We start from the raw sequence: 13,595 nt of genomic DNA on the forward strand, positions 1-13,595 counted from the left end.
TGAAATGAGCTTTAGGAGCTTTTCACTGATATTTTGAGCTTTTCCTAAATCTTTTAGAGATTTTTCTTGCCCTACTCTCTCCTTATTTAACAAAAAAGTATTCAATCCCCCGCATGAATTCTTAAAATTTTCCTTTCATTTTATTTATATTAAGAGAGTAAGTTCTTATCAAAAAGAAATGAAAGCTAAATTATTGACCAGAAATTAATTTTAGAAGTCAAATTCCTCAATATTCCACCTACATAAAATCTATTCATACAATTAAGTCCCATAATAAAAATAGAACATTTCTTTGGTACACACCTAAAATAAATAGATAACAAATTATTCTGAATTTATTTCTATTCATATTGCATCCTTTTGAGCACCCTGTGGGTTGTGAGGTATGAGCGTAGCTATGGTGAAATGTACATGCATATAACAATGTTCAAATATGATTAATTTTATTGCTTAGTTGTTATGTTGAAAGGTTGTCAGGAGTACATGTTTTTGATTAATCCCTAAGGAGTGTTCAGCTAAAGTGTCAAAAATATGCTATGACTATCAAACACGACATGTCACCATTTAATTTCCTTCTTAAGTGAACTTTGTCACATAAAACTTAAATATAGTGGAGTACAAATTAATAAACACAATGAGATTCTAAACTTTCTATATAATCGAATCTTGTTCTCAGTAAATTTAATTTAAATTTAGTTTATAAATAGGATTTTGTGCAAAGTTTAATTTGTTACCTTGTGGAAAAGGTTCTAATTATTTATAAGCTTTGCAAGAGGCTTTAAATTGCTTTTACAGTGAATAAAAAAAATAATTTGCTGATCGATTTTGTGTTCTTAGCTCAAGAATTAATCTAACCATCTAAAACTTATCAAAATTCATATTTATGAACAAAATGTTAATATTTATTAATAGTTTTTCTTTAAAAAAAAATTAGAAGCATAAAAAATGCATGACTTAAAAAATATATTCAGAAGGAGTTATAGTCCTTCTCAAGCTTCCCAAATCACTTAATCTTGATCAGAGAAAATCACATATTATTCTGTTTTGTGAACTACATAACGTACACCCACTCTCAATTTCCCCGAAAGAGTTCAATCCATCCTTCACAGAACCCTCTCTCTGGGTTGATTCGATGAAAAATGTTATGTCTACGTCTCGGGGTTCACTGTTTCGGCAATCTGTTTCTCATTTTCGTTTTTGGTACGAAAATGAAAAATCGAACGAAATACATCCTGTGGGTAGTTTATCACATCACTCGGACGTGTATGCGAATCTCTTGAGGCAGCACCCGTTTGCTGGATTTAAGATGAAACTTGCACTTTTTCGCTCTGCCCTCCCCGCCCCTCACCTAGCCTGTATTAAACTTTATGGACCTGACATCATTGAGACGGGGCTACCATTAATTTGGCTGGCATTTTGAATTAACTTTGATGTCATTCTGTGGTTTTCTAATTTTCCACCCAAAGATTGCACAGAACTGATAAAGTACACACATTTCGGGGATAGGGAGGAGGATGTATTTTCATTATATGGAAATTATCTTAATTTATTGAGATGTCTTTAAGCTCCTCAACATCTTTTCCATTTCACATTTCATTATTATGGAACATTTTTCCTCCTACTCCCTGTTGCTTCAAAATGATTATAATACATTTTTTATTAATTTATTATTCATGTGAAAATGCACATGATGTTTAATAATTAATTTGAATATTTAATTCCTTTTTAACTGATTTATTAATTTCAAATTTTGCGCTCAATCAAGCATTATTTTACACTTTTTTCATTCAATCACATAATCGCTTTTATTGCTGTGCCCACAAAATAGATTTCAGCTCTATATTAGTTCATTGGGAATTTCCATAATCCATTTCAGATCCCAAATAATATAAAATTTTCACGTTTCCGAATATTTCCGGAAGTTCGTGGAAAAAAATAATTACACCCAGAAGTTTCTTTGTTTTTTTTTAATGATTGATAATTTAATTTGAATGGAGAATTAACGAATAAGAAGGTTTTCTAATGAAAAATCATTTCTGTAATCATCGACGAAGAATTGGAATTAATTGATTCTACGATAAGAGAGACAAAAATTACGACAGTAACGTCATTTTTTGAATCTTTGGGCATGTGATATTTTGAGCTATGGAGAAAGCTTTTAGAGCTTTTCCCTGATGATTTAACAGTGGAAAATTATGGGTTTGCTTTACGCTATTTAAGTTATTTTTGATAAATTACAAGATTATGTGTATCCTGATTATATCCCTGAATTAGGGGCTAAATTATTAATTTTAATTATTTTCTTTTTAAAAAAAAATTTTTTTCCGTTTTTCATACAATTTTTCCTTTGAGTTCTTCGGGAATTTCTTAGAAGCTCTATTAATTTTTTCATTAAATTTTTCAGTGTCAAAAACCTTTAAGGCTATCACAATATTTTTCATTTTATTATGGGCTCTTTTAACACGAAGAAAAAACTTTAAAAAGGAAAATTTGTAACATTTTCCATTTAAGTAATTTCTTCTCATTCATTTTTAATTCAAATAAAAACAACATTCAAGAATTATTTATTAACTTAAACTTAATCACTTTAAAAAGCTATTTTCTTATAAATTATTTTTGAAGTGTAGGTAAATTGGAATAATACGAATGAAATAATATTGTGGGTGTAATAAATAGAACAAGTTGAATACGAAATCCATATGCAACCTACATCCAAAACTTTACCTGCTCTGCTGGGGAGTATAAAGAAAGGAACGCTGAGAGGGAAATTCAATGCTTGTGAATTGGAAATTTTCTGACGGGAATTGTCTAAAAGGTTTGACTTGTGTGTTTGTGCATTTAATATTGCTTCCTAAAAAGCTCCACACCATACCTCAGCGCGTTGTATGTACTGCGCGGGGGTCTTGTATCGCAAAAGCTGGTATACGCGCGAGATGGGGTGTAAAGTGTTTGGTGGGGAATCACGCGAGAGTTTATATTTTCACATAACACATAGTTTTGTATATTATTTGATATGTGGAACACAATGGATGGCGAGGATGTGTTTGATTTTCTCTCTCTTCCAGCCAGAAAAACAAACTCATGGTGCATTGTGTAAGGCAGCACAAGGAAAAGTTTTTTTTTTGGAGGGAAAGCTTGACACCTTAGCTATACGTGCCACATTGCCCAAACCCCACGGCAAACCACACCGACCAAACCTCCAGGAAAAAAGAACAGGCACATCGCACACGATTGTTTCAGACTCTGTGTGCCTGTTTTCACGGCAAATCCTTGGGATCAGTGTAAAATCCCACTGTGCAAAAATGGTTATATCCATGGATGGGCCTTCCATCTTTTCACATATGCACACATTATATGGAATTTTAAGTGAACCACATACCAAAGGAATATTTTTGCAAAATCTCTCTCGTTAAAAATATATGTAGGATGTTTTCCCTATATTATATTTATTTTAACTTACTGTCGGATGGAGTTACTTTTAAAAATAAAATCCCATTTTGGGTTACTTTGGACAATGTTTTCCAGGAAGTTGTAAATTAAATATGTTCAATTAAATTAACCCCAAAGTTGAAGGGTAAATGAGATCAGGATTAAAATTATGACAGTCAGAGTTAGAATTTAATAAGGATAAAGTTATTAAATTCTTTGTTTTTAATCCCTAAAATTTTTTCTAAAATTACCTATCCATCCTTTATTTTCTCTCTTATTGTTTGCAGCTGTCTAAACATAAAACTTTATTCATAAACATTAAGTTTTTTTTAGCTTATCTGAATCACCCCACTTTACGGTAGGGGAGAGCGGGGTTAAAAAAGTCACTAAAGAGTTTAGAAAAAGCTCAAAATATAATATTTCCCAAACAGATAAAGCGAAATGAATACCTCAATTCTTTAGGATATTTACTGCCCTACAACTCTTTCTCAGGTCATTTTGTTCTATCTGGCTAGGAAATATGATATTTTCGGCTTTTTCCAAACCCTAAAGTGACTTTATTAGCCCCGCCCTCCCCTAAGCTTACAAACTATAATTTAAGCTGCTTTAAAAAATTGATCCATTCCCAGAAAAGAACATTGAAAAAGCTCCTCAAAAAGAAGGTTAAAGAATGCAGAAAAATATAGTAAATGAAAATACTTACTATAACTAACTAGTCTCATGCAGTCTGACTATATTAAAGGGTATGGTTAGTCCTTCTCACAGAGTGGTGTCTATTGAAACCCCAATATGTGGTTTTTTCTTCCCAAAATGTCCATGAATTCTGCAGTTAAAACCAAAATACAGGGAGAGAAGTTCCATTGCTCAGGGATACCCAAGGAGAGAAATCGCTTGAAAATAGGGAAAATTTTCGAAAATCCGTCGGCAGGGATAGGGCGAGAATTGGTCAAAATTTCGACGCCTTGACGAAAATGGGGAATAAAAATCCCAATTTTTCTGTCGAAAGTTCGTCGAAAGCATCTTCCCTATTTCTGCCCAATTGAGAAGCTGATGTCGAAACGTGGCCGACCATATTTCGACGGACCGTCGAAATAGGGCAGAAATAGGGAAAATTTTCGAAAGCATGTCGACATGTACTGCCTTGATTTCCTCATTATTCTTCTCTTTCTCTCCAATGATATTCAATTCAAACAACATATTTTTTCTGCTCTTTTCACACATCAGATGATTATATTGGGGCCTCCATGGCGTTATTTTACATGACAACAATAAAATGCCAAGACAAAATGGAACACGATATTAATAAATATTAATATTTTTATATTGCGACTTATCCTGACGCTTGGTCTTTGGAAAACCATGCCACACCCTTTTCCCGACGGGAATATTTGCCATAGGCGATAAAATGCCATTGCATTTCACAAAAATTTAATTTTTTGATAATATTTTCATTTCACTTAAAAAATGAAATTTCCCAAAACCTTGTTGAAAGTATTTTTAAAATTTCTTTACACATCCTGAAACATGTTGGTCAACATATTTTGGATGCAAAAGTATCAGATAATTAATAAATCGAATTTAATTTTAGCAAGTAAATTTTTGATTTGCCGCGCACGATAAAGTACGCCATTGAGCTCATTAACCTCTAAACCTTAAAGTCCATCTGTTGACAAAATATGAAATCAAAAATTTGGAGAAGGGCAGAAATTGGGAAGAAATAGGGCAAAAATTGGGAAGATTGTCGAAAGCATGTCGAATATTAGTCGACAAGCGGCCTAATTTTTTTCCCAATATTAAAGGAAATGGAGGAAGGAAAAATTTCGACAGACTGTCGACACCCAATTCCCTATTGGGAAGAGGGTCGAAACTTTTTCGAAATATTTTCCACTTGGGCTGCCCAATTTTTTTACTTAAAAATAGGGCAGAAATTGGGCTGATTGATAGGGAAATATCCCGAATATATTTCGAAAGATGATTTCCTTCCAAAATAGGGCAGCTACTTTCGACATATTTTGGAAATTATTTCGAAATAGGGCAGCATTTGGGAAAATAGTTCTCGTTGGGTACTTTGGTAAACCTTGTTGAGCTAGTGGAGTTTTTTCCGAATGTGTATTTCCTGTTACATACACTGTTTCAACTACATGAGTATGTTTAGTTCATTGCAATGCAAACACAGCTATTGATTGTTAGAAGAAAATTTTTAAGTCTCTGTTTACTGGATTTTGGGGCTTTAAATTAGTATTTAAAGCTTAAGCTTTTAGGCAGAACCTATTTTCTTTCTTATAGGATTCTTACGAAATTACGATAAATGCTAAAATTTTTCTAAGTTTTCTTCTTATCATTCTTGCATGGGTATGATTTTAGTTGACCTTAAAGAAAAGCCAAACTCATTAAGGAATCCTGCCTCATTCACTAAAGCTCTTCATCCTTGACCCTAAATCTATATAGTTTTATTATTCGATTAATCCAAAAATGATGAAATATTTAAGAATTTAAAGCAGTTTCGTTTTCCTTAAATATTCCACAAAATTAAGCCGTGAAACCCTAAAATGAATCACACCTCTGTAAACGCTTTAGCCTAACAATCTACGTTTTTTTTCATTTGGCGCAAAAAACTCTCTCTGCAGGGGTTTTTCGTGAAAACTCAAATTGAAGCAACTGCATCCCGCAGATATGTGGCGGGAAACTCAAAGTGAATCCATCAAAATTCATTTACACACTACAACCAACGCGGTGTGCGGGCGGGGTGGAAGTTTGGGAAAACTGTAGAAAACTACCACCTCTGTGCTGTTGTGATTAATTGTTTTTGTAGCCCAAGCCAGCCTAGCACATGCCTACACGAAACCAACGATTATTACGAGAAATTTGTTTGCACATGGGAAACAATTCAACATTTCCTTGCTTCTGGGTTTAGTTTTCTGTATGCGAAATAAATGGATGTTGCGATGAATTAGATGCTACATGTATGTGCGTCCAAAGTATTGCCGCCCCCTCACCCCTTCTTTTTTTTTTTGGCTGCACACATAGGGAATTTTCGTTAATTCATCACGTTTTTGGAGTAGCTGCGGCACAAGCTCTTTGACGCCCATTTTCAACTGTGTTATATATTGTAGGTTTTCATGGTCCAGACATGAATACGTGAACACTGCCTGGGTTACCTTTTTCCACGGGTTTGTTTCATCAAAACTCTCCCATATCACACATCACAGCGTTGTATATGTACAATACATAATCTAGCACTATGTATGTGTATGTGCCATCAGTATGAGAGCGACAATGATTGTTATGGCGTGGCCGATACAAACTTTCATGAATTTAATGAGCGGTGGTTTTCCACCCCTCAAGCTGATACTCTTTTTTCCTCCTCCACCCACACACAACTCTCCTGCCCTGCATGTGTTTTTGCCGCACCATTCACAGCCAAAGGGCCTTGGCAAAGGCAAAAAGAAGCACCCAGGGGGTGCCTCTATATATAAGGGGGTGGGAGATGAAAGAACTCCCTGCGGTATCACTTGAGCCATCTCGCCGTAAACGTTCCTAGCTCCCTATAGTGTGGCTCTGTGCCCCCTTGTACGCATAAGACAACGATAATGGAGTTGGAAAGTTTGCACAAGTCCCTTGTGTGATTGTGAGTGACTGCAATTCACTTTGCTTGTGCCCAGAGAACCTTCCTTGTGTGTGCCTTTTAATAACTGACACCCCAATGTGAATAGACAATTTCCCACACTTTCCACCCATGTGCTATATACACCACCACCCCTCTGGTTTCGTTCCTGAAACGACACAAACCCCTTTTTTTTGAGACTCATCACAAAACGCAACGGCGCACCAGCACTATGCATGTCGTGTGCCAAGAAGTATGCTATGTGGGTGAGATCTCACTTTATGGTTCCACTTGTGAATTTTATTTATATGCCCAACATTTCACCGAGACTTTCCCTTCAATCACCTAAATGGATTTAGTCCACGATGAAGAAGAAGAAAAAAAATGGGGGAGTTGCATCAAAATAAACTGGGGTGGATTTTGGTATACAAACATGCTTTCTCATTGGCTAAAAGGCCACCATCATCAAAAGGAGTTTGCCTCAGGAGGGCTTAAGGGTTTTAAAGACGTAACGCTACAAACCATGTGATTTACACAGAAGAGGATTTAGGGGTTGCGTAAGTAGCTGTTGAAACATAAAAAATATTAAATTGAGGAAATTTTTCTCGAAACAAGAAAACAAGTGGAAGGGATTGCTGAAAAAGATGGTTAACTTTTGAATTAGGAGAAAAAGCGTCTTGTAATCTTATTTTTATGATTTCTTACTTTTAAGGATGATGGTTTTCTTCAAATGATTTAGATGATTAATAAAAATTAACTTATGAATTGTTGAGATAGTGGAAAAACTATAAAATGTTAAAGGTTTGACTTACTTGAAAATCCGATGGAGGCGCCGGGTTTTATAGAGCTTTGGAATTTTATTTTAAACTTTTAGGACTACCTTCGTGTTTAAATGAAACAACGCTGGAAACGCCTGGTAAATACCTGGAAAAATAAATTAAAGCATAAAGAACATTTAGTTTAATTTATATCGAAAAAAATGATAATAATTAAAAACATTTAGTTAATCTGCTGATTATCATTATTTAATCTCAGAAAGTTTCTTAATTAAACTGCAAAGCGTCTTGATTATATTTTAGTACATTATGTGTAACAATTGACCTACTTCAAACCTAAGACCTATTTGCAATTAATCTAAGCTACTTTATATATTTTTTTCAATTTCTTTTTAACTTTATTTTGTCGTTAATTGATGTTTGATGAAATTACCTTTATGTTTCCACAGACATATGTTTCCGAATAGAAAGAATGAGAAGAGATTAGTATGTACTTCTTGGACTTCCTCACGCACTCACGCACCTTTGGTATTCACACATGAAAAGATAAGAAAGAATTAGAACCAGGTATCCTCCGGTTCGAAAGAAATTTTAATGATTAAATAATAGATTTTTTAGAGAAAATAATAACTCGGCGTCATCGCCATACAAAGTTTCAGAAAAGGTGAAAAGAAGAAGAAGATTACAGTTGACATTTCAAATTTTCCCTACACTGTAAAATATTGTGAGAAAATTTCCCACAATTGAACAGAAAAATGTTATTTATTAGAATTCATGCATATCTTTCTTCTAAAAGCCTAAAATGTTTTTTTTTTATTATTACCATTACCCAGGCCATTACCATAAGATATCAGTAAAAAAAAACTGTAAGAATAATCAATTTATGAGCAAATGATAAAATTATTTAAAAGAAAGGAAATTCACCTAGCATAATTTCTATGAAACTTGTATGTATTTCATTGCACAACGATAATGTGGTTCATTTAAACTTCTCCTTCTTCTATCCACCACTAAATTAGTTTTTTTCACTATAATACAGTTAAAACTTTCAATTAGCTAAATAAATTCACAAATAACCTAAAATTTATTTGCCATGAAACACTATTTTGTATTTAAGTGGAATTTAACTTTTCTTGTATGTACATAGGTGCTCTCAAACTATCGAAAACTGTTGATTAATCACGAGAAATGGTGAGGGGTATAGCTTACATGAGGGAGAACAAGGGTCTTCGGGTGAAGTCGAAAGAGGTGATGTTGGCTTCCTCATAAACCAAGCTCATCTGTGGAACAAAGGATAGAGCCACAATTGAATTGATCTGTTTTGGAGGGCAAAGCTCGGAGGGAGGAGATTTGGTAAAAGCTCGAATTGGAGGAAAACAAAGTTTAATCCGTTGGACTTAAAATGTCCATATGGTGGCAAAAGGGAGTTGGTTGTTCAGGAAATGGAGAAACAAAACACCTTTTGACTCTATCACCTTGAGCGGATTTTGTGGATTTTGTCCAAATGCTAACCTGCAAATTGGTTTAGAGACGAAAAATTCACCAGAGAGTTGCGTTCAGTGTAGTGGATAAAATTAGAAGTGATTGTTTGTTGCGATGTGAAATCCCAAAGTCTAATTGCGTTTTTAGGTTTATACCTATCTGCTATGTATGTAGGTAGTATAGGGGTGGAATTGAGTGAAGAAGAAGGTAAGGGGGAAGGGTAAAAAAGCGAAGTTATTTAATGTTTTTGAATCTTATCTACTATTTGTGTAGAACTGTTGTGTATTATTAAGTTCCTTAATCTCTCAAACTTAATGTACATTGTACGTTGGTATGGCGTTCAGCTATGTTGCGATGGGAGTAGGGGTGGGGAAGTGCTGTGTGTGTGTGTTGTAAATACACTCAGACTCCGGATACGTGTTAAAATGTAACTTGGCGGAATGATAATTTATTCAAACTGCATGCTGTTGCCGTGGGGTGAGAGGAAATGGTGGATGGGGGTGCGGGTGCGAGTAATGGGAATAAGGATGAGATATGTGGCCACCCCCAATGGGCTTGAGGGTGTCAGTTTCTTTTCTCTTGTGGGCCACCCCACCCCAACTCCGCACCAAGAACGGGGGTGTGTAGCGATGTGTATATCCTGGCACAAGAGCTAGGCTGCCACAAACTCTTCGCTTTGAATGAAGTTACTTTTGAGTGAGTTCGCGAGTGGGGCGAAGCATTTATCTGATTGACATTTGTTTTGAACAAGGCAGGCAGAGGCCATTTATCACAGTGATTAAGTGAATATGCTCTGGATCTGAGTCCCAAAATTGGGATCGTTCAGCTTCTCGTTTTTGGGGGGCCAAGCACACAGCATATACTTTGGCATGGTGCGCAGCAGAAGGGACAGAGTTACACGCACTCCAATGGGGATAAGCAGGGTACACTACACTTCAACCTCCTACCCTTAACCCCCCTTTTGCCAACCACCCTGTGCGCTTAATATATACATACATACATATAGAGACGCCCCATCGCAATACATGTTCACTTTACTTCACAAGTTTCCATGAAAATTTAATGATCCCCGTCGAACGAATTCTCCCCTATTTTCGCTGTGTGCGCCTTGAAAATCACAGGGCACCTCATTTCCCGCCTTTTTGTACACTCAGCACATGGGAAGTGGTAATTGAGAAATCTTTCAAAGTCGTGCTCATTTGGTGGGACTTTGTTCAGAATACTAAGTTACCCTCGTTAGCTGGTGTGTGTATGCTCTGTACCAACCTCCCCCCCTGACTTTTGATTCCAATTTCGAATATTTGATTTTACAAGAGAGGTAATCCAGCTACTAAGACACCTGTAGGACGGAACAATTTCATGGAAAATGTTTATTTATCTCCCAAAAACACCAAAATATTTCATTTAAGATTTATTTTATTTATTAGCATTTTTAAATTATTAATTTTTGACTCTTTACTCGGGAGAAATGTTAAGTGAATTTGGAACACCCTTTAATAATATTCCACCCTTATTCTATCAAAGCATAAAATCTCCACGTGTCTGGGTATTTTCGAAAAGTTTATCAAAAAGTTACATTCGGTCGTTTGTCCGTCGATCCGTCTGTCTGTCTATTAGATTGATAATGTGTTTGTATGACTGCGTGTATTTTGGTATAGAGTTTAAACGATTGTATGATTAAAAGAAAATAGTAATAATAGTAAAAATTGTAGATATAAATTAAGATTCGAGGTTTTACGAATGATAAATCATAATTAACAACTAATTTGCATTCAAATTAAAACATTTGATATATTTTGTCTAATCTTTTTGACATTGTTTTATGCGTTCATTTTCTTACGTTTGACGTTTATTTTTGACGAATTTTCTATTTTATTTTATTTGAAATAAATTGATTCAAATTTTTTTAAAATCGATTTTAAAGTAAAGACGTAATTAATTCCCGTAAAAAAATTCTTTCACCGACATTTATATTCCAATTTAATTCAAAGCAACTTAAACTAGTTTAACATGAACTTTAATCAACGAATTTTAAGAATATTTAATGCTGAAGTAATTTGTAGTGTTCCAACTAAATAAAAATATAATAATAATATAAAGAAGCTTCATAATTAGTTTTTCGCTACTTAGTTTTACCAAAAGAAACTCAATGCCTTGTCGTAAAAGTAAATAAGTAAATTACACGTCAAGTCTTATGACTTTTCAATATAAAATTATGTAATAATAAATCCTCCAACATTGAAGGGAAAATTTGTTTTAATATACATAAAGGAACTTTAAATTACACAGCAGTGACACAAAGTCATCCCGATGGCACTCCTTCCCTGCTTTATATGTAAAAAAAAAAAGACGACGATCCTGTACACGATGATGAATGAACTTTTCACCATGACAATCGACATCGTGAATATTAAATTGATGATGGCAAGAAGAAAATCAATAGGTTATTTTTTCTTACGATGCACATAATGAAATAAAATTTCATATTATAGCGAAAAAGGAGCACGGCGAAAGAAAAAAATCGAATTTCCTCGGTGTTTTCCCATATTACACTCAACGGTACGCTACACATAGCCCCCCAATGAAATATTAAACTTTCCTCGACGGTGAACTCCGCTTTTTTTTCAGCTTCACTCCACCCCCACACTCTACCCTTATTTATGCAGCGAATCATAAAGAATTTATCAACATTTCACTTTTACACTATCAAATACTCCCTTGAGTTTGGGGGATGGGGTGAGGACTGAGGGAGGGACGGCAAAAGGATATGGATAATATTAAAATGCGTTCCACATTGTAATTCCTTTACAACACCCTCCCCTCTACTTGCTTTAACTACATTTTCAGCTTAAATAAAATTTTAATTTAACACCCCTCCACCCGCCCTTTATAGTTTTAAATTCGAATTTACAATCTCGTAAAAATTGCAACGCGCACTTCAGCTAAGGTTGGAGGTGAAATTGATCCCAAAGTTCATGGGGGAAAATCTCTCACCTTGGGAAGAATATTCATTTCTTCCTGCAAAATGTCATCGTGTTTATAGCATTTACAGACGATTTATTTCACTTTGGAGTCACATTCTTCTTTACAGCATCCTCTTTACTTGATTTCTTTCTCAAATGCGCGGGGAAATCCGTCTGCACACATCCCCCTCCTACAACCCCCATATAAGCTGTGTCAGCAAAGAAAATAAAATTAAGTAAGGAAAAAAAAGGATTACTCTTTAGAAATATGAAATTTTCTTAAATTAAAGTGAAACCTGTCTCACTTTCTAGACATAAAGACTTAAATTTCTTATTGTAGAAAATCTTTGCAAACTCCATCACATTCACCATATTAACGTCCCCAAAAATCTTCCCCTCAAACTTCACCTAAACTAATTTATATTAAAATTACATTTTGATTTTTTTCACCACTCCCTGCGAAAATCATCTGCAGGTTGTGGAAAACTTTGTTGCGTTCGCATGATCTTCCCCCACCCACACATCCTTTAAATTTTGCTAACGTATTATCTCATCCGAAGCGTAAGTCTTGAAGATGCATCATGTTTAATTCAATAATCAGAGAGAAGTGAGATAAGACAGTGTTGTTGGAATTTTGTTGGAATGCTCTCGAGGCTTGGGGCGAAATTAATTCATTAATTATGAACCATCAACAATGCTTAAAATTTTGACACTATAGTTAAGGCACTTGAGGACAAAGTTTCTCCATCTTGACAAATTTAACAAAGCCCTCCCGCAACAAACTCCATTGAACATTGTGCCATAAACTGATGTTGCCCCCACAACAACAAAGAAATCCTTTGGTGCGTTGAGTACCAAAAGGAAAAGAGTTATACATTTAACCCGCAAACAATACACCTTTTGCCAATGGGGATGGTGGTGGTTGATGGAGTTTTGTGGTTTGAGAGTGGGTTGAAAGGGAGCTATATATTGCTGATGTTGTCAAAGTTTTAAAGGAAACTTTATACACTCCTTTTCGTGAAAGTGATGTGCATGAATTGTATGGATTTCGGGGGTGGATCTTTCAGTGTTTCAACCCCGTCGCCCTCATGTTTCCAAATCTCACTGCAATGAATATTTTGTACAGCATTGTGTTGATATAAAATGTCAGCAAGGAGTTATAGGGCCATCAATGGAAAATACAAGAGCAACCAGAAAGATACAATTTCTCTTTTAAATTTTATAAACCATTTTTAGGAAGCAAAATGCCAAAATGCTTACCTCAGGCGCCTTTCTGTATTATAAAACCCACCTATATATTTTACATGTGGTGAATTCCCATAAAGAGTTACAATTCACCCG

At 34.9% G+C, this 13,595-nt stretch overlaps 1 protein-coding gene across 1 annotated transcript in view; it reads right to left on the bottom strand.

Moving 5' to 3' along the window:
- The window catches only part of LOC129791420 (amphoterin-induced protein 1), a 90,957-nt gene extending 83,037 nt beyond the window's left edge, over window positions 1-7,920 (bottom strand). The window contains exon 1 of the mRNA XM_055829593.1: window positions 7,846-7,920. The gene's annotated coding sequence lies outside the window, so the exon portion shown is untranslated. The remainder of the gene's footprint in view (window positions 1-7,845) is intronic.
- Window positions 7,921-13,595: the final 5,675 nt, after the last annotated feature.

Source organism: Lutzomyia longipalpis, chromosome 2, assembly GCF_024334085.1.
Source record: "Lutzomyia longipalpis isolate SR_M1_2022 chromosome 2, ASM2433408v1".
In the NCBI taxonomy this organism is placed as follows: domain Eukaryota; kingdom Metazoa; phylum Arthropoda; class Insecta; order Diptera; family Psychodidae; genus Lutzomyia; species Lutzomyia longipalpis.